General features: G+C 48.4%; 1 protein-coding gene across 1 annotated transcript in view; it reads right to left on the bottom strand.

Moving 5' to 3' along the window:
- TUBGCP6 (tubulin gamma complex component 6) overlaps positions 1-21596 on the bottom strand; it is a 728796-nt gene that overhangs the window by 439082 nt on the left and 268118 nt on the right. The gene's annotated exons all lie outside the window — the stretch shown is intronic.

The raw sequence follows: 21596 nt of genomic DNA, 5'->3' as shown, positions 1-21596 counted from the left end.
GTAATCGGTAACGGTCCTTGAGGGTGCATTGGTTGAGGCCACCGTAATCCAAACATGGTCTAAGTTCCTTGGAATCTTTCTTAGGAACGAAGAAGAGAGAGGCTCCCGCTGGGGACTTGGAGGGTCGAATAGTTCCATTTGTTAAGTTGGTGTCCAAATATTCGCAGAGGGCCTTATTTTCTGGTTTGGATAGAATGAACATTCTTCCAAAGGGAATACATTGGAGGAACATCCAGTCGAAAGAACATTACCAGTTGGTAAGTAACTTGTTCTTCGAATGGATTGTGTCCTCCGACGTATTCCACATCTTTGACACACTCCCAAAGCAGTACCAGAAAATGGAGGAGGGAAAAGAATGTATAATACCCAATCAGATGGCCGAATAAAGAACTGCTTTACCAAAGGCCATATCTTGACCATGGAGTGTATCCAGGGAGTAATGTTTGACAAAGGTGTGGATAGAAGCCCATGTCGCTGCGTCACAAATATTCCTAATAGGAACTCTCCGCTGCAGGGCTGTGGAAGTAGCCACGCCGCTAGTGAAATGAGCTCGTAACCCTTCAGGAGGCTCCTTGCCCTCCAATCTGCAACATTCAGTAATGGTGAGGATAATCCGCCTAGACAAGGTCTGTTTGTTAACAGCCTGGCCCAATCGGTGGCCAGCGTACCGGACAAAGAGTTGATCGTCCACTCTGACCCTGGACATCCTAGAAATATAAAAGCTCCATAGGTTGGACCCTAGGAGTCGCTCAATAGGGTGGACCCTAGGAGCGACTCCTAGGGTCCAACCTATGGAGTCGTTCCTCTTCCTTACCAGGATGAGCGGGAGGATAGAAAGCAGGAAGTACCACTTTCAGGCTTAAATGAAAGTCAGACACTACCTTAGGTAGAAAGGATGCACGTACCCTCAGTACAACCCTATCCTTGTGGAACACAGTAAAGGGTGGCTTAGATGAAAGTGCCTGCAATTCACTCACTCTGCGAGCGGATGTAACCGCAACCAAGAAAACCGTCTTGAAAGACAACACTCTCAAAGGACAAGAGGGCAAAGGTTCAAATGGAGCACCCATCAGGAATTTCAAGACCAAATTCAGATCCCAAACCGGCACCTGAAACGGGGACGGTGGGAACACATTAGTGAGCCCTTTTAGAAATTGGGAAATCAATGGAATCTTAAAATAAGAACATTCTTCAGACGAGTGCTTGAAGATAGACAGCGCCGCCGAAGCCTTTAATGGTACCCACTTGAAGGCCCCTGTGGGCCAAAGAAAGCAAGAAAGACAGAACTATGGAAATGGAACACTGAAAAGGATCGACATTCTGTCCTCTGCACCAGTTTCAAAACTTACGCCAACAGCAACAGTACATGGATTGGACTTGGCTGCAGACCGCCTGGCCGAAAGCAACACCTCCATCACGTCATCCAGGAGGTCCCAATCCTTATATCTCAACCTTTCAGATACCAAACATGAAGGTTGGAAGTCTTGACCTCTGGATGGAGAACCCAACCCCCCTCGCGTGAGAGAAGATCTTCTCGGTAGGGAAGACGGCGTGGAGGGCAGATGGACATAGCTAGGAGGTCCGGGATACCACGCTCTCCTGGCCCAATCCGGAAAAATGAGGATCATGTGGGATCCGAACCTCTGCAACCTCCTTAACACCTGAGGAATGACGGGGACCGGAGGAAACGCGTACAGAAGTGGGAATGACCAATCCACGACAAATGCGTCTCCTAAGGCTCCTCTCAGAGTTAATTCCCTTGAGCAGAATTTCTCACACTTCCGGTTGTCACTGGTCGTGAAGAGATCCACTTGTGGGGTTCCCCAAAGGGCAAACATCTGCAGAAGGACTGCCTGCTGAGAGTGTCCGCCGCCGCATTCTCCTCTCCGGCCAGATGTACTGCCAAGAGTGATATCCCCTGCTGGATTGCTCAGAACCAGAGCTGCATCGCCTCTCTGCACAACGGGAGTGACCCTACCACCCCCTTTTTTGTTGAGGTAATGCATGGCCACTGTGTTGTCCGTTTTGATCAGGACAGTCTTCCCCCGCACAGATGGCAGAAAAGCCGTCAGGGCCAGCCTGATGGCCATCAGCTCTAACAGGTTGATGTGGAGTTTATACTCCGATGGAGACAAACGACCGCTGGCGGTCAGATCATCGACATGAGCGTCCCATCCTGTGAGGGAAGCGTCCGTTAGTACTGTCACCTCCGGCCACGGTTGCCAAAACGGCTCCCCCTTCATCAGATTCCCCTCGTTGGCTCACCACAGGAGATCCTGCGAGACCGAGAATGGAATCTGAACGGGATCCGTCATCTTGCCTGAGAATTGTGACCACTGCATCTTGAGGACCCATTGCAGGGATCTCATCCTCAGCCTGGCCTCTGGCACCAGAAAAATGCACGATGCCATGAGGCCGAGCAACCTTAAGAATTCAAAAGCCGGGAGACACTGGGCATGTTGAAATTTGGCCACCATCTGCACAATGTGATAAGCCCTCACCTTGGGAGGCAAGCACTTCCCCGATGTACTGGAGCTGTTGTGAAGGTGTCAGATGCGACTTCTTGAAATTGAGGGAGAAGCCCAGCTTGTGGAGGGAGCGGCAGGTGAGACTGAGATGATCCATTGCTTGTTCGGGAGAACGGTGCACGGATCAGCCAGTCGTCCAGGTAGGGGTAGACGTGAATCCCCCCCCCCAGCTGAGATACGCAGCCACCACCACCATTAGCTTGGTGAAGACCCTCGGGCGGAAGTCAATCCGAATGGCAGGACCCGAAACTGAAAATGCAAGCTGCCAGCCGCAAACCTCAGGTACTTGCTGTTCTGTGGATGAATCGGCACATGAAAGTAAGCATCCTGTAGGTCCAGAGACACCAACCAATCCTGAAGTCGAAAAGCCTGGAGGACCTGAGAAAGAGTGACCATCTTGAACTTGTCCTTCCTAAGGAGTTTGTTCAACCAACGCAAGCCAAAGATGGGTCTCAATCCCGCATCTTTTTTTGGAAAAATCAAATATGGGTAATGCAATCCCTTGTCCCTCTCCGCTACAGGCATCAGTTCTATAGCTCCTTTCTCCAGCAGGGCCAAGATTTCTTGCACAAGGAGCGGATCCGGAAGCTTAAAAAAGATAGACCCCGGTGGATTGTCGTGAGGCCGCTTTAGGAAGGGAAGGCAGTAGCCGTGGGCTATTTTATCCAGAACCCACGCATCCGAAGTAATAGCTCGCCATTCTTTGAGATGCTGAGACAGTCTGCCCCCAACAAGCGAAGAATGGAACATGGCCTCATAGTTGTTTGGAGCGGCTGCGCCTGAAAGCAAAGAGGCAGCTGCTTGAGCGACTTTGGCACCTCTATTTCCCCAACCACCACGGGTACTTTTAAGTTGACCCCTTTGACTTGTGGCTCCTCGCGTCCTACCAAAAAAGGAGTAGAAACTAAAAGGAACCTCCCCTCCCCTGCTGTTCCCTAGGACGAAAAGGCGGAGGTTGACGCACAGCTGCGCTCAAAGATTTAGCCGCAGCTTTTGAGGTTTGTAACCTCTCAAGGCTCTCGTCGGCCTTGCTGCCAAACAAATGCGCGCCACCAAAGGGCATGTTCAGAAGACAGGCTTGTACATCCGGAGCAAAACTTCTGCAACCATGCAAATCTGCGTATAACGGTGCTCGCAGCCATGGATCGGCTATCACTGATGGCAGTGTCCAATCCTGATTGAAGACATTCACACATGGCATCCTTGCCATCTTGCACGAGAGCAAGTAACCCATCCCTTTCTTCCCCCTCAGGAATATGCTCAGCCGCTAGAGAAACACAATTCCACAGACTGTGTGAAAATCTTGCTAAGGCACAAGTGGTGTTGGCAGACTTCAGTGCCATACTCCCCGCTGAAAACACCTTGCGTGCCCAACCATCGAAGCGTTTGTCGTCCCTATCATGAAGGATGGTAAGGTACGCCGCCTGCCTCGAGGTGGCCGTAGCCACCTGAAACACCAAACTCTCGGGAGTGGGGTGAGAGGAAAGGTAGCTGGGGTTGCTACTGGAAGGGTGGTAATTTTTAGTTAATTAATTGTTAAGAAGAGAGATTCCGATCTCTGCCAAGCAGCCACCACCCTTTTCTGCAACGTCAAATGAAAAGCTAACACTGGGTCAGAGGACAGACCTTGATCCAAAATATCCGTCAAGTCATCCTCAACAAATGCTTCTGGGGGAATAGACCAACCAAGATACTCAGTGACCCTAGCCATCAGTCTCCTATAAGAGGACTCAGCATGAGCCCCAGGCTCAGGCCTGCCAAACTCCACCTCAGGAGAAGTGTCCAAGCAACTGGCATCATGAAGAGATTGACGTAACTCTTCCAACTGACTGTCCCCGGAAAGGACAGGAGCCGCATCAGGCTCAACAGGGTCAAATTCCAAATCTGACCTCTCCCCATCCTCATAGATATTATCCAGAGGAAGAAAGAACTCCTGGCTCGGGACAGAAGGAGGTCTGGAATCCTTAACAGGCCTCACAGACTTGGAAGTGGCCTTCCTTGGAGGAACCACAGTACCAGGGACCTCCATCAGCAAATTCCGGCCAAAAGGCCCCAAAGGCGTCGAGGGCGCCACCGGCTTCGGCATCGACAACGGAGCTGAGAGCTGGTGTGAAGGAACAGCTTCGACATCTGCATCCAATGGACACGGCGCCGACAGAGTCGACGCCGACCACGAGCCCTTACCAGATTTCTGCGGTTTCGCCGGGGACGAAGACCGAGCTCTGGATGAAGCAGGTTGATCAACCTGAACCTTGTCCAAACAGGACCTCGAAGGTTCCCGATGAGTATTGTGCCGAGGATCCGAGCCCGAAGGCGTACGAGCCACGGGCCGAGACTGTTCCCTGCCGGCTTCTTCCGAAGGCACGGACAGAACTGTGCCCTGGGATTGAAAAATCGCCAGCATCTGCTCCCTGAAGGCTGCCCAATCCTCTGGCGTCGAGGACTTAGTGGGACAAGCCACTTTCCTTGCGGCGCCATCCTCCAAGGAGGACGGCAAAGGCGACCGGTGACAACGCTTCCTGGAATGCCGAGACGAGGACGGCGAATGGCGGGAACCACTCCTGGACTGAGATGCCCGGGACTCCTTCTGACGAGGAGAGTCGCCCCTCGAATCGTCGGTGGACATCTGTCATGATGCCTACCCCCGGGCATCAGGACCAAGGCCCTCAGCTCCGGGAGCAGGCATCGAGACATTTGTTTAAACCTCAGCAGCCCCGGCTAGGGGCTGTCTGGGTTCAGTCCTGGCGCCTTAGGCGCCAGGCTCATCATAGAAATCAGTCCTGGCGTCCTAGGCGCCAGGCTCATAGACTTTACTTGTCAGACCATGCTGCAAAAGAGTCCAAGCCTACATGAGGCCTGGATGGGACTATTTTGTTACAGGGACTATTTTTTACTCGGGCGTGGCTCTGGGGAACTTCTTATCTGAACTACTTTGGAGGCTATTTAAACCACACCCGAACAGCAACACATGCTTCGCGTTAATCTGCATCCAGCAGCGTGACACTCACCGTGCCTGCAGTCAGCATCCAGTCTTCTGCCACGCCCGTGTGCCGGCAGCCAGCATCCAGTCTTCTGCCACGTCCGCCTCGAATCCGGAGCTCCTAGAATAAAGAAGAAGAAAAGGACAAGGTTAGAAAACAAACTTATTTCAAATTCCTCACCGAAATTCCCGGAACCATTTCATCTCCGGACCTGGAAAGTACATCAGTCCTGCACGCGTCACTTCGCCATCTCCAGCACGGCGCCATACTCACCAGTTCTCAGTGCATCTTTCGATCCGGCACTGTCTCTATCATTTCTTCGCCGTAATCCGGCACCTAGGAGACACAAGAAAAAACAAGGTGAGCCAAGGGAATCAACAAATACAACCTCTTACCACCATAGACTTACCTGATTTACCACCGGCGGTATTATTCCATAACTCTCCACATTTTCATATGCCGCATCTGTAAAGAGGGAGAAAAACAACACGTTAACGCATGCAATAGTTACCGGACAGCGTTGGGTAACACAGACTCTTACCTGAACGCCAGCAGCAGCTACGAGAACTTCTTCTCACGAACTCAGTTGCAACTTAAGGAAGGAAGGGGACAAGAGTGAACATCGGGCACATTGAACTCTTTGAACTTGATACTCACCAATCCTGCCAGGGACTTCAGAGTCAATGCTTACCTGAACTCTCCCAACGCCTTCAAACCAGTGAAGTAACTGGTATCTACGTGCCCCTGCAAGACACGCAGGATGGAGAGCTCATCTTTTACGAACATAAGGTGAGGTTACTAAGGGGATATTGGAGGTGATTAGTGGGGGAGAGCGAGAACAGTTGGGAGGCCATCACTAAAACCCACAGGTGGTTAATCCCTGTCTCCACTTGCAGGAAAATACTTCTTCGGGTCCAGCAGACAAGAGTAGGCGGGCCAGTCCAGACAATCATCTCTGCACTACGCATCACGTTGAAGGAGACCGCAGCTGCCCGGGTCCGATCGACACCCCTGTGGGGTCCAGGTGAGCGTAACAACATCCCCTTAGCAGCTTTACGGGACTTACTGGGTTTAGAACCCCTCCCTACCTGTAACTTCTCCTTACGCTCCTGCAAGGCCTTAGCAGTCGGCGACTGGCATTTCGAACAGTCGTCGGTGTCATGACTCTCGCCCAGACACCATAAACAAATGCACTGCAGGTCCGTAATCGACATCTTAGACTTGAAGTCCCGGCAAGTCTTAAAGCCAGACCGTGGAGTCGAAGGGGTCGAAGAAGACGACATATTCACGAGGAATACATGAAGCGCGCCGAGTTCTCGAAGCAAACACGTTTATGGAAAAAAACGGAACTGAGGCTACGGGTGCTATGCGTCCTATTTATAACATCTGGTGACGTCCTCCTCGACGGAGGCCTTCGAGGGACATCGACCCGACGCCATTGACGCAGGACGCCCTCTGCTGAAAGTAACGCAGCTGTGGACATTAAATGTCAAAGATGTGGAAAACGTTGGAGGACACAATCCATTCGAAGTATTGTTTGGAAGATTACTAGCATGGCATGGGAGCTATTCCCCCTGGTAACACCTGAGAAGTATTGTTTGGAACATTACTAACAAGGCATGGGAGCTATTCCCCCTGGTAATGTGTGAGACATGAGACTGTTTTGAACTGAATAGAACTGTTACAACAAACCAGGAACTTGAACCCAGTAGAAGGAAGTCCTTCTCCTTGGATCGGCCATGTCAATACTACTTTAGTTATAGTTTCTAGTGTGAGGGACAGAAGCAAGGTTTTTCTTGACACAGGACGGTGCTAGAGTTGCTAGACATTCTGACAATCACCTTAGATCTTTTAGTTGAGGCAGGGAATCACCCGCTCCTAGAGATAGGGACCGATTGTTTTTTTTTTCTTTTTCATTGAATAAAAGTCTTTACCCACAAATACACCACATTTGTGTCAGCATTCTTCTTCTGAACACTTGCAATGTCTTCAAGTATAACAGAGTCATTGTCAAGGTGCTTATTTTTGAAGGTTTGCTTGCGTGTGGCTTACAAAGAGTATTGGTACCGTTGCTGTATGTAGCCCCAAAAAAGAAAGCCAACATCTCTTTGGCTATTAGAAATAGATTGATATATGGCACCAGTCCTCTTCTGCTTCTTAGTTGCAACCCCATTCTTATTTTACCGTGTACCGTTTCATCCACCAAATTAACTATCTCAGTAACTCTATTGGACCGAATATCACCAGCATTGACAATATCACGGTTATGGAACAGTGAATACAGAGATAGCCAAAGTAGATGCCACACGTGTTTTACCTTTCCTGCATCCTTTTTTCTTTTTGTTCCTATTACTATTAGGCAAAGAACAAGTATCCAATAAAACACTTGAGTCAACAGTAGGGCAATCAAGAACCACCAGCTCTTCGGGGCAGCCAGGTTCACTGACCGTTATACCAGTGGTATAAGCCGCAACAGTATCAACCACAGGGTTGATCACACTGGTCATGGTGGAAGGCAAGGGAGAGAAAATTACTTCAATGGACCGATCCTGGGGAAAAGCCACGTTTTTATGTGGCCTGGGTGATTTGGTTGACTCAATGATTTGTGTAAGCATGCGAGCATGGCCATTTCTGGGATACTAATGTGGTCACATTTCTCAAGTATATGTTTCATTAAATACCCAAGGCAAAAAACTGTGTACAAGAAGAGGTCGAGATATTTGATTGAACCATAGAGTTTCCAGGGTGCCTCCAAATGACATATCAACCATACCGACAGAGGCGTTGGCAACATTTCCCTTTAGTGTGGAGTTTAAAATAGGCATGTCAGGGGTGCGTAATCGAGGAACGTATAAAGGAGCAGTGGGCTCATCAGAAGCAATCACTTGCATACGCAAACCAGGGGCAGAGCCAAGCGATGCTGTCAGCGTTGAATCAAAGCAACCGTTGGATTCAATCACAGCCCCCGCAATTGCATTTGTAAATCTTTCCACCATTTTCCTCCCCAAATAGCTCTGTGTTGAAAAAAGGTGACTATCAAGCGTGACGGAAAGAACAGAATCACTCAAAGTTCGAGCAGGAAAGAATATGCTAATTTCAGACGAATCCGAGACTGAGGTGAGAGTAGGAGCTTTAATGACTGTTGGGGGACATATTCTGTGCTGGCCTAAGTTATACGAATGAGTGGAACCGTGGTAAAGAACTGGCACCGTTAAGCGTACCAATCCATCCATAGTACCAGAGGCCTTGATCAATGACGCGGTTTGCGCGTACAATGCACGCGTTGCTGTCGCACTGCTAAAGTGCTGCTTCAGTGCTTACACCCTGTTCTTTATAGTGAATCAAAGGGCTCACAGCCGTGCAGCCTCCACCTCATCGACACACGTCATTTGGAAATCGAAGTGCAAATACCTGCAGCACGTTAGCTGAAAAGCAGCAGCAACAAATGCTCATCTTTAATGTCAGACAACAGCACAGTTACAGATGACTTGATTATCCCATTTCAGGTTGTCAAGCTGCCAAGTAAGAACATAAGAACAAAACATGCCGATTTAAGGTCAGCTCCTGGCATGCTCTGCTGTGTCAAGGTTACCACTCACTGAATGGGCCACCTCTCCACTTGAAAGGGCCAAGATGGCAGACTAGTAGTATATCCAAACGAAGCTCACCTCCAGGACACCACTTGGGTCTCCAAGAGCCATTGACTACATGTTACGTCCTGTCTGGTTATGTTTCAGCAAATGGCTACTGTCGATGATAACATTGTGTATGTGAACTCTTCAGTGATACATGCAAGGGCTGGACCAGATTAGGCACCAGATTGGACTCTTTAGACTGCCACTAATGTGCAATGACATGCCTGCTTCCCTTGTAGTGCAGCAGCAAGGACCATCTCTGCCAAGCATGGGTGGAGGTTGAGTCCCTGGGTCTTGACAGGTTTGCAAGCCTGTGCGCATGGGAACAGCAGGATACATTTGCAGGAGCGATGTGTAACACAAGGCAACCCTAAGAAGCTACAACTAGCTGGATAGCTGTCAGGTCCAACAAGCAGGCTGTGAAGCTTCACAGAGCGGGAAAGCGTTTTACGTGAATAAGAACCAGGAAGGAATTTGTGCTCCCCAACTATAGATACAGGAATTCCAGGTGATCAAAAACCAAGATGGAGGGAGAAGGCAGGAGCACTGTCAGAATGATTTAGAATTCTCTTGTGGAATGTAACTCGGCAGAACATTCAAGAACGGCCTTTCTTCATTAGATATTGGATGAGCAGGACCTGTTGGTGGGGGCTCTGCTGAAGTAGGACCTTAATCGGCAGTTGGGGAAGAAGATTTAGAGACTTTCAATTTAATCTGACTGTGAAAACTTCAACCTGAATGTACGGTGCGAGCGCAGATTTAGCAGCTCGGAAAGCATGTATACAGAAAAGCGTACAAGTGCCTTTTCTTACGAGGAAATTAGTTAATAAAACAAAACATTGTGAAGTACTGCAAATATAATTATGTTAAGGTATACAATGTGTTTCTATCACATGATTAGATTTTAAAAAGTGTACCAATCTTTCCGTGAAAAAGCCAGTGTTATTGTCACGCGAGGTGCGCATTTCACCAGGAACCACTTAGTATTAAAAAGCAAGTGATGTCTCCCATGAAAGTAAGGCTCTCAAATCAGAACAAAAGAAGGATTTGACACCAACATTGGTGCACACAATGGTATAAAGGGTATGTTATTGCTTGGATATCCTCAGAGTTCTCACGTGGTACCTGGCTCCTTCATGACCAGTCTCCCCCGCACTACCACTGGGCCTGTTGTGCACTAGGGGCTATAACTGTAACCTCTACAGTCCCCCGCCCCCTGGCACTTACCCAGAGCGCACTGCCCTGGCTGCACTTGCTCAGAGCCATGCTGCCCTGATTGCACTTTCCCTCTACCTTGCACTTCTCCCGTCCCCTGCTCCTTGCGCTACAACCCTAACACGATCTGAATGGCACAAGAGCTAGTAAGATCATCTGGCTTGTCTTCCCTCCGTACCCCACCTTGTCTTGTCGCGCCTTGAAACACGTGTGTACAGGCACGTTATATATGACTTCTCATATCATTAGTTTACTCAAATAATTTAAGAACAAAAAAGGAACTAATATTCATAACTGTGAACAGAAACAGATTTAGTACATCATATTCAGAGAGGGGAAACAGGCAACGATAGAGCAATATTGAAAGAATGAATAGAAAGGGAGTGCAGCGATTCGTGCAAAAATGAATTCGATTCCATGGTCTTGTTTAAACCAACTGCAGGTTTTCGCAGACAGGAAAAAAGGAGAGATGAATCTTTGTTTTAATTTTTATTTTATCCACTTCACCTTTCCTTTTGGGAGTATCACATCTAGAGTTGACCTATTCTGGAGGTGAACACCGATTCCGACAGGGGGCTAGCAGCTCCTATGGATTAAAAAGACGGGTCTTCACAGAAGAGGAAGCGCAGTAGCCAGACTATCCGCGTCAACCAGTACTGGAAATGGACAACATTTATTTGGGGACTGTCACCTCTTTGGAGGGGCGGGGCTGTGGTGAGGAGGAGGAAGAGTCAAGGGGTGTGGCCCCCGGCCAGGTTCTGCAGGACAGTCTCTCTTCACAGAACCCAATCCTAGTGATTTGCATACAAACAAAGAGCATTATGGGAACATCAAAATGTCTCCAATTTTAAATGTTAAACATGTCTTATAGTGATTCAGTAAGACACCCTTTTAAGTGAATAATGGACTCTTCTGTTTTGAGTGGTCACAATATTCACTTTAATAAAGAGACTCGGGAGGATAGCTCAGGGGCAGCATGCTCGCCTTGGAAGCAAGACGACACCCAGCACGACAAGTTCAATCCCCGGGTCCGCGCTTAGAAACCTCTGGGTATTGTCCGCGCTTAGAAACCTCTGGGTATTAAGCGTGTTATAAATAATCTATCATATCATATCTGTAAATTGCAGGACATATATATAAGTTTGGACAGCTGCAAAGCTGTATGTGGTGCTTTGTCAGTTTCTGCCTGCAGTGCTGAGTCTTCTGAAAGCTTGTTGAAAAACAGGTTACTCTTGCGTGCAATGGAACGAGCAGACTGCTTTCAGAAGACTAGGCATCGCTCTGTGCCACATTTTCTGAAAGCGGTCTGCTCATTTGAGGCCCAGGACCTGGGAGAGTCGTGCTGGCCCCTGGGTGAGTCATGGGCTGGCCCTTGGCACTAAGGGATGGAGCGGCGCTCCAGCAAGACATTTTTTGCCAGAGCACTGCTCCGTCTTGTTCCGCCCCATTTCCTGCACTGGCGTCAACCACAGGGGGTGGGGTGTGGATGATCGGCATGCTGTGTGGGCATTTACAGATGTCACTGCAGTGGACCAACTACATTAGCTTCAGGCCCCACTTGTTAGACAATCCTGGCTCGCCTCTGGTTCCCACCAGTGCAGAGGGCAATTAAATGATAGGAGATAATTTCAATTATATAAGGCAATGGAACTGGCATTATGAAATCTAGGAATTTAATACACCTTATGCTGCTCACTAATATAAGAGCATAAGGGAATAGTTTCTTACCTGTAACTCCATTTCTCCAGCATTGGTATATTTCATGGATTCACATGCACCCAGCGGAATCCCTGCCCACAGTGCCGCCGAGGACGACGTTGATCTCGTGGAATGAGCCCTCGGACGTCCTTCCAGCGGTTTTCCCCCCTTGGAGTGACAAAAAGCAATCATCGACGAGACCCATCTAACTAGTCCTTGTTTTGAGATTGCCTTTCCTCTCGTCGACGGGCCATAAGCCACAAACAGTTGCTGCGTAGTTCTGAATTGCTGGGACTGATGAAGGTAGAATTTCATAGCTCTCTTCACATCCAAAGTATGGAGGGCTTTTTCCGCAGCCGATGAAGGAGTTGCGAAGAAGGTAGGTAAAAGAATTGACGAATGTTTATGATAAACAGTAGGCACTTTCGGAATGAAATGAGGATTAGTCAACAGCACCACTTTGTCCTTAAAGAACCTCAAGTACGGTGGATCTATGACCAATGCTTTTATCTCCGAGAGCCGTCGAGCTGACGTGATAGCTATTAGAAAAAACAACTTCCACAATAAGAATTTTATAGACGAGGAAGCCATTGGTTCAAAGGGAGCTTTCATTAGCCCCGCTAACACCAAGTTGAGAATCCATGTCGGTGGAAAGCGCTTCATCGGAGGGAATGTATAGGAACAGACCCCTCATGAAGTGCTTTATCAGCCTATCACTAAACAAGGGAGACTACTGCCTTTTCCTCGTGAACCTTGAGATGGCCGCCAGGTGTACCTTTATCGACGAAAAAGACAATCCGCTCTCTGCCAAATGCAGCAGATATGGTAGAAGTAGTTGTTCCGGAGTTATATTCAAGGGGTGCAATCCTGGCTGGCTTTGACACCACCCACAGAATCTTCTCCACTTGCATGCATACGATGTGTTCGTGGAAGGTGCTTGTGCGGCCTGCATGATTCTCCGACAATCCGACGAAATGCTTAGGGCACCAAACTCTGAAAAGTCAGGAGCCAAGCTGTGAGATTGAGACTGTCCGGGTCGTGATGCCACACTGTCCCTTTGTCCCGGGACAGGAGGTCTGGGGTTTTCCGAAATGTTATCGGCTGCTCTACTGACAGTTGGAGCAGATCGGAAAACCACGCTTGCCTCGGCCAATACGGAGCCACTAGGATGACCCGACACCTGTATCTGCGAATCCAATCCGTATGAGAGGAAACGGGGGAAAGGCGTAGAGAAACTTGTCTGTCCACGGGAAGGAGAAGGCTTTCCCCAGAGAGCCCTTCTGTGGCCACTTGCTGGCGTACTGTTCGCACTTCTTGTTCTCCTTCGTTGCAAAGAGATCCAGGGGGGGTTGCCCCCACTTCCCGAAGATCTTCGATAACTGAAGGCTGTCTATCTCCTTTTCGTGTACCTGGTCCATTTTTCTTCTGAGGGAGTCCGCTTGTTCGTTCCTTACTCCAGGGAGATGGTGCGCTACGATGGTTATATCGTGCTTCAGAGCCCAATGCCATACCTTCTGAGCCTCGGTGGAAAGGGTTCCGGACCGCGTGCCTCCTTGTCTTCTCAAGTAAAACATTGCTGTTGTGTTGTCAGTCAATATTCTCACTACTGAGCCTTTTATGTGTTGCAGGAAAGATTTTAGGGCCCAGCGCACTGCCCTCAACTCCAGAACATTGATGTACAGGAGTGATTCCCTGGGAGACCACCGACCTTGTGTTTGGAGAGTACCCATATGTGCTCCCCAGCCCGTCAGGGACGCTTCTGTCACTATGGTCATGCGAAATTCCGGTTCCTGCAGGGGTACCCCCCTGGATAGGTTCTGAAAGCTCTGCCACCATCGAAGAGCTCGTAGGAGCTTGTCGTCGTCGAAGATCAGTTTGTCCGGCCAGAGACCTTGGGTCTGGGTCCACCGATCCGCCAGGAACTCTTGAATTGGCCTCATGAACAGGCGGCAGTTGTTCACCAGAGGAATACAAGACGCCATAGAGCCCATAATCGACATATATTCCCTCATCGACACTTTGATATTGAACCTTCACTGACCTGCCATCTGATTGAGTCTGTGGATTCTGTCGACGGATGGTTTTACCAACCCCGACTGGGTTTCGAACTATGCACCCAAGAACACTAAGTTTCTCAACGGAGTCAACGAAGACTTCTCGAAGTTTAGTGCAAATCCCAGCCATCGTAGCAGTTGCATGGTGACTTGCAAACTTGTTTGAGTTGCCATAGGAGAGGATCCTCTCACCATCCAGTCGTCGAGGTACGGGTACACGTGATGGCCTTGCTTTCTCAACCAGGCTGCAACTGGTGCTAAACATTTCGTGAACGTCCTGGGAGAGGATTATAGTCCAAACGGGAGCACTGTGAACTGGTAGTTAGTCCGTCCTACCACAAACCTTAGGAACTTTCTGTGTCGTGGACGCATTGGTATGTGGAAGTACGCGCCCTGAAGATCCAGAGACGCCAGAAAGGCCCTCCTTGGACAGACCGGATCACTTCCTGGAGTGTGAGCATCTTGAATTTTTGGCTTTTCAACGTTTTGTTGAGGTCGCAAAGGTCGAGAATGGGGCGCCATTTTCCATTTGGCCTTTTCACTACGAAGTATCGGGAATAAACCCCCTGGCCCCTCTGTGATGCAGGGACCAATTCTACAGCCCCTTTTTGTAGCATAAGCACTACTTCCTGTTGCAACACGCTCAGGTGGGGTTGAGCCAAAAACACTGGTGGAACATGCGGAGAGTTGCTCTTGAATTGCAGGGAGTGTCCAAGCCTTACGGTGTCCAGCACCCACTAATCCATGGTTATTTGCTCCCATTCGTCGACACAATGCGATACCCTGCCTCCCAGGACGTTCTGACGCCCGTCATTGTTGGTCTTTGGGCTTATCTCTCGACGACGAGTAGCCCGTCTTCTTCCTGGAGGTCTGGTAGTCACGGCGTCGCTTCGCCACTTGAGAGGCCCGTCTGTAGCCCTGCGACGAGTATGTCGGTCTATTGAAAGGCCTGTCTCTTGATGCTGAGAATCAGGAGTTCCCTGATGCTCCCCTAAAGGGGCGAAAAGAACGAAAATTCCTTCCACTCTGGAGGGCACCCAAAGAACGCGCCATGTCAGAGTCCTCCTTCATGCCCTTTAAAGCCTCATCCACCTTTTCGCCGAACAGAAGGTCTCCCTCAAAAGGCATATCCAGCACCTTGTATTGCACCTCAAGTCTAAAGTTGGTGCATTTTAGCCACGCTTGCCTCCGTAGAACCACCCCGTTGTTGACTTGTTTAAATCCTGATTCTGCGAGGTCCACAGCGATGTTAATAGAATTATTTGAGGCCTCCACACCTTCTCGGACGAGTAACATCGCCGCTTTCCTATGTTCTTCTGGAAGATGCTCTATCAGTGCCACATCTCTCTATCATATCTGGCCATTATAGCGAGAGAGTTGGCCGCCTTCACTGTCGTCGCCCCCACCGACAACACCTTCTTGCCAAAGGCATCCTGTCTCCTGGCCTCGTTCTCCCGGGGGGTCGAGCATTTGTGCTGGGACCTTGCTTTTCTCGCCGCCGCCGCTGACACTACCGAGTCTGGGGCTGGTTGGGAGGATAGACACTTGGGGGTGGGATGGCGCATCGTCTGTAAACCCTCCTGCTACACATGATCCAGGATGGGCAACGAGAAAACCGACCTCCTTCTATTCCCCATGTGGTCGAATAGAAAACAGTCTTTTTTCTCTTCCTCCTGAGCTAATCCGAACTCGGTACATGCTTTGCTCATCATGGCATGAAACGACCCAATGTCATCTGGGGGGACGGTTGAGCTGGGCTCCTTGGAGGTTCGAATTCTGCCTCCGACTCCCAGGTTGGATCCCTAGAGGGGGACAACGAAACATCTGATAAGGACCCTCCTTCTGAGTCTGACAGCTCCCCTTCCTCCTGGCGTGCACCTGCAAGGTCCTCACGCATCAGTACAGCCGTCAACATCGTCAGAGTTGGCTGACGGGAAGGGCCAGGTTCACCGACGGTCGATTTGGCTGGAGTTGCCACCTGAGGTAATCTCTCGTCCAATTTCTTTAACAAGGTGTGCAATGTGGATAGAACTTCTTGTGATAGAACAGACTGCTGGTTAAGAAGAGGGGTTGTAACTGGAATATTAGTTCCATTGGAAAGAGTTAGCTTGCTAACCCCTTGCAACCCGAGCTCTGCAGGCCCAGCTATCCTTTCACATTCCTCTTCCACAGAGGACACCGACAAGGCCGCCTCTTGCTGCAGCAACGACTCTGTTAAAACCGGGTCGAATACCTCCGGTCGCCAGACTTCCTGCGGGATCTCCGTCGACGAGGCTAAGGTTGGGCCAGCCGTCGCCGTAGCCACTACCCGTGGCATAACAATCGACGAAACCAACTGCGTCATTGGTAGTTTAGGAGTCGACGATCTCCCTGCAGTCGACAACGGTGGTGCCTGTGCAGTTCCTTGAGGCGTTCCCGCCTTTTTTTTTTTAACTTGACCTGTGTTTCTCAGACTCTCTACTCGAGGATGATCTATGGCGATCACCTGAGGAGGATTTCGACTTCTCCTTTCTCTCCTTCTTAGACGATGGTGATCATGATGAGGTTTTCTTCAGCGAAGACTCCCTTGCGGAATGGCTTCCCGACGACCCTTTCTCCGCCGGGCGTGGTTTCTTCACCGGGGGTTCGGCCGATGCCGAACGGCGGGGGGGCCCTGAGGATTTTGATGCCGAGGTCACGCTGCGCATGGAGCTTACCTCCGAAGGCAGGTACGCACCCGCTCCATCGCTCAACCAGGCCACTAACCACCGACTCCGGTCTTTAAGAGTCTTTTGGGAGAAGCCCTTACATATGTCGCACTTGTCTGCCGAGTGGTGAGGGTGTAGACAATATATGCAGTCCATATGTCCATCCCCCTCATACACTTTCTTCAGCCCGCACGTAGCGCACGGGCGGAACAGAGCTTTTCCAGACATTAGGAAAAAATACAACGAACAACCTTGACAAAACAATAGATGACGCGAGGTGATCCCACTGCTTTGGAAGACGGATGAAATCTGAAGGGAGCCACGGGGGTGGGCCATTTATACGGCCACGTCCTATTGGGGCATGCGTGGACAGCCCCAAAAAAGACATGGGTAGGACACAAAAGTGTCGACATTTTCCTAGGGAAAAACAGCTTTATAAATGTACCGAGGGTTCCCAGTCTGACGATGGGGAATATTCTAAGCATGTGAATCCATGAAAGATCCAATGCTCGAGAAGTTGCAAATACTGCTGTGGAGACAATAAACAGTAACCGACTAGGTGCGACCAACCACAGTGCAGTTGAACTGGACACTATTAGTTGGCTTCAATCCTATCCCTCTGCAGCTTGAGGCCAATCAAGCTAGCCATCCTGCATAATAGTATGTCAGTGATGGTGGGTTTTCTAATAGTGGGGCTGGCACTGTGGCCAGACACTGCAACTGAGCACAGACACAAGCGAAGGGTGCTGGGGGTTACAGGGGACAGAAAAAATAAGCAGCAGTGACGTCAGGTCCCAGGTTAGGTAGGTGTACTTTGTAAATTAAATTAGATTATAGATTTTAATATTTTATTGTTTTAATCTGATTTTGGGTTGTTGTTCTTAACTTCAGTTCATCAGAGTGCTAACTCCCCAAACCAACATGGTGGCAGTAGTACCGATTCCTGATTGGAAGTTTCATGAAACTCTGACCTCCCATACAATTCTAAACTGCCTTTCATTGTTCACCTTCAAGAGGGAAGGTCCTGTTTTGATTAAGTTCCTGCTTCAAGGCCTTTTGATGAGATTCTTGTGAAGTTCATCAACGTGGGACAAGCTCAGCTGATAAGTTGGTGGGAGCGTCGCTTTTTCTCAAGCTGGAGAAAAGCTGCTTTATTTTTATCATTCTATTTATGTTAGGTATTTATTTAGTTTAGGTAATTAGATTCGTTTCATTTTTCTTTAGGAATATGCTTGGCTTTTTATGACTCCGTTTAAATGACACTGATTGAAGTTCCGATGTTGTACTGAAGGAAGAAGCATTTGAAACATTAACTCCGCAGTTCTTTTTGATCAGTGATTCAGAGCATTAATTTTCGTTTCACGCATGCGCTAAGGAGAAGTGTCCGTGTTTATTTTGCTGCGTCTCGTATCTGAACTGAATTCAAGTCTGCCAGTTTCAGAACGAACGTGTGAGTGAAGATTGTTAATGGAAAACCTTAATTTAAGGTTTTGAATGTTATTTACCGAGTTCGTAAGAATTGAAAACTCATCTTTTTTTTGTTATCTCTGCGCATGCGCAGCGTGAGATAAGGTAGCACCTGATCTCATTCACTGTGCGCATGTGTTTAAAAGGTAAGACAACACCTGAACTTATTTTACTGTGCGCATGTCTAAAGCAGAAACAGTTGATTTCTTAAGCATTGCGCATGTGTTTTAAAGGATAAAGCAGCACTTGAACTCATTTACTGTGCGCATGTCAAAAGTAAAAGCATCGGATTTCATTAGCATTGCGCATGTTCTTCAAAGGTTAAGCAGGATCTGAATTCATTCTTCTTGCTCATGTCAAAGGTTTAAATTGCATCTGAACTCTTCATTGTGCATTTGTTAACTAAAGGTGAAACATCTTCTGAGCAGGAATACAATGTGCTTGAGAAAGGATGAAACGCATTTGAATGAATGAACACTCTAAAGTGAACTCCTGCTTACCTAAAGAAGGTTTCATATTATTGAACTCATTATTTTGAGCAATATTGCTAAGGAATCAAAATGTATTCTTAAATTCACAACGACTTTCTGAAACTGAACATTTACTGTGCAAGATAATAATCTCAACGAGTCTTTGTGAAAAAGAAGTTAAATAATCTCCAAGTTTATTACGGAGATTGGACAGGTATGGGTTTAGGTATTGAATTATTTGATAATTAGAGATTGAGTTAATTAAATGCATGCTTTAATTAATAAACATTAATGTCTCCTTCTACAGATTGCAGTCCACCAGAAGTAGGCGTCTGCCGTTTGTTATTTTCTCCACTTCCCCTTTTCCCTTGGGAGTGTTAGTTCTTCAACTGGGTTTAAGGCAGTTGTTGATCAAACGTTCTTGAGAGATCTGTGGGGCTCAGCATCTTCTGCAGGCACAGACGCCAGGACCGGACAGGCTGGCACTGTGGCCAGACACTGCAACTGAGCACAGACACAAGCGAAGGGTGCTGGGGATTACAGGGGACAGAAAAAAGAAGCAGCAGTGATGGTAATCAAAAAGAAATTCACTTTTTTTATATAGCGCTTCATTCCAGATTCCTCCCTCTTCTAAGTATTCTAACTATGGCTGTTATTACTAACCCTGTACTCAGGTTTTGCAAGTGTTTTGTCCTCAAAATATGCAAGTGTAACAGGATCAGGGTTAGGACCCAGGACAAGGGGATGGAGGCAGAGGGACTCTTCTTAACCCGTGGCAAGAGTCTCCCTTAAACAGAAAGCAAAACCTGCCCTGCCCCCTAACATGGGAAGTGCGAGTTGTGTGGTCCTCAGTCCCCAAAAAACTCCATGTGCCACACATGTCAACAATGGTAACACTATGTGTCTCGTAATGCATCCCAATACAGTTGCTGGCCATGGTTCTTTTTTCTTTTTTAGAACCGCATCTCCCATAAACCACCTGGAAGCAGCCACAAACAAATTTAAACCAGAACCCACCAAAGGGAAAAACAGCAACACAAGCACCAATCGTGGATTGCCACTGGCCACATAATCTACCCAGCAACAGACACAGGGGGTGAGGATGAGGAATGGGACCAGACAGTCCCAGCCACCACATCCGGCCACACACACAGACCACCACTTTGCCTGGGAAAGCAGAAGCTTTCCCTGGGAAGGGGTGTTTCAAATATGTCAAGTCCAGACCAGAGAGGGCAGGAAGAAGGCCGAAAGGACACAGCCAAAGAACAGGTTAAAATCTCATTGCACGGCCATGTTAGAGGTCTAGCCACTCTCAGTAGCCACTTACGGTAATTGCAAAAGTGCACAAGTAAAAAGTTCAAAACCGGTAGAAAAATATCTGCTGCCCATTCTGGTCACATAACATCTGTAACCAAAAATGTACAAAAGGAAAAGATAAAAGGATACAAGTATCCTAACTGCACTTCACTTTAAGGTAATGTATACAGCTTAAAATATACAAGAAATCCATTAGGGGAGACATAGTTTCTCGGTACTGATAGTCTTATGAGCTGATCAGGTTCCCCAGAAGAATGGGCACAAGGACCTCCAAAAAGTCAGGTCTGCAGTCAAAAGAAAGCAAAAAAGAAAGGGGGCTCCAAAGAAGTATATAGGAACAATACCTAACAAAACTCATTCAAAGCGGGATTCACAGTCCCAACAATAAACACTCTGAGCGAAGCATCACAGCGAATTTGCAGTGCAGAGGGAGATAAAATCTCTACAAATACTCACCAGATAGACCAATAGCAGTCGGGCGATTGCCCAAGGCCACGGGATAGGGGAATCGCAGGCGACCAGAGGAACTGATTGACGTGACCTCTGAAGGGGGCTGATAAAGTGCCTGACCTCAAAATGCTAGCTGACCCTTTTAAACTCTCTGACAGCCACAGGCAAAGCCCACCTGGAGCCAACTGACTGTGTTCCTCAATAACGAGGACAAGAGTTCAGCAATACCTGAAATCTGGAAAAAGGGAAAGCCTCAACACCTGGACTGCGTGATTAGGAAAGGGGATGCTTATGGCCAGGAAGAGAAACTATGCAGTCCAAACCAATCATGCAACCCAAGACTCATGGGGAAACAGACTCAACAAGCACAGCTCCTAATGGGACAATCAGTGCTATTACCTAAATAAGAAAATAGGCACAACCCACTAGGCTCTGCCAGCCTTCCAAAGAGGGGTGCTATAGCAGTAATAGGAGCAGGAGAAGAAACAGGAAGACAGCAGGAGGTGCATGTACGCCACATCGAGACTCGACTTGTATCGGAGAGAACAAGGAGACTACAAAAGATTAGCACAAGGTTTAGCTTGCTGGGATCACCAACTCCTTTCAGTGTGGTAGGTGCAAAGCCATCAGAGCTGAAAGGAAGCTTGAGAACCTGAGAAGTGCTTGCAGCAGGATCAAGTCAGGGAGACCGTCTTTTGCTGGAGGTTGCAATAGCTGAAGATTCTCCTACCCAAAGAGGGCCCTATGAACCACACAGTCTTGCCCCAGTAGAAGTGTGACGTGGGTACAGATTCTCAGAGAGCGGATTATCTTCAGGACAATCAGCCAAGACCAGGTCTAGAAAGCTTGCTGGGGCACTTTAAAAGTCCACTTTAAAAGTCCATGAGGCTGAGTATATTGCAGGATGCTTCCTTGGCTCCCCTCTCCAAACTGTGTGGATAACAACAGGGTTTGCACTTGGACTAAGCATGCAAAGTCCTCCAGAATAGGTCATCTTCATCTGTTGTGGTCACTCTACATTGGCAAACTGCTAGTAAGAGTTTCTCCTTCATGTGTTTTAGCTTCATCTCACATATCATGTGGGAGGCTTCCCA

This window comes from Ambystoma mexicanum, chromosome 12 (genome assembly GCF_040938575.1).
Source record: "Ambystoma mexicanum isolate Mex_15411 chromosome 12, UKY_AmexF1_1, whole genome shotgun sequence".
NCBI classification, from domain to species: domain Eukaryota; kingdom Metazoa; phylum Chordata; class Amphibia; order Caudata; family Ambystomatidae; genus Ambystoma; species Ambystoma mexicanum.
The sequence above is the reverse complement of the archived record's forward strand: the minus strand, read 5'-3'. Positions and strand labels throughout refer to the sequence as shown.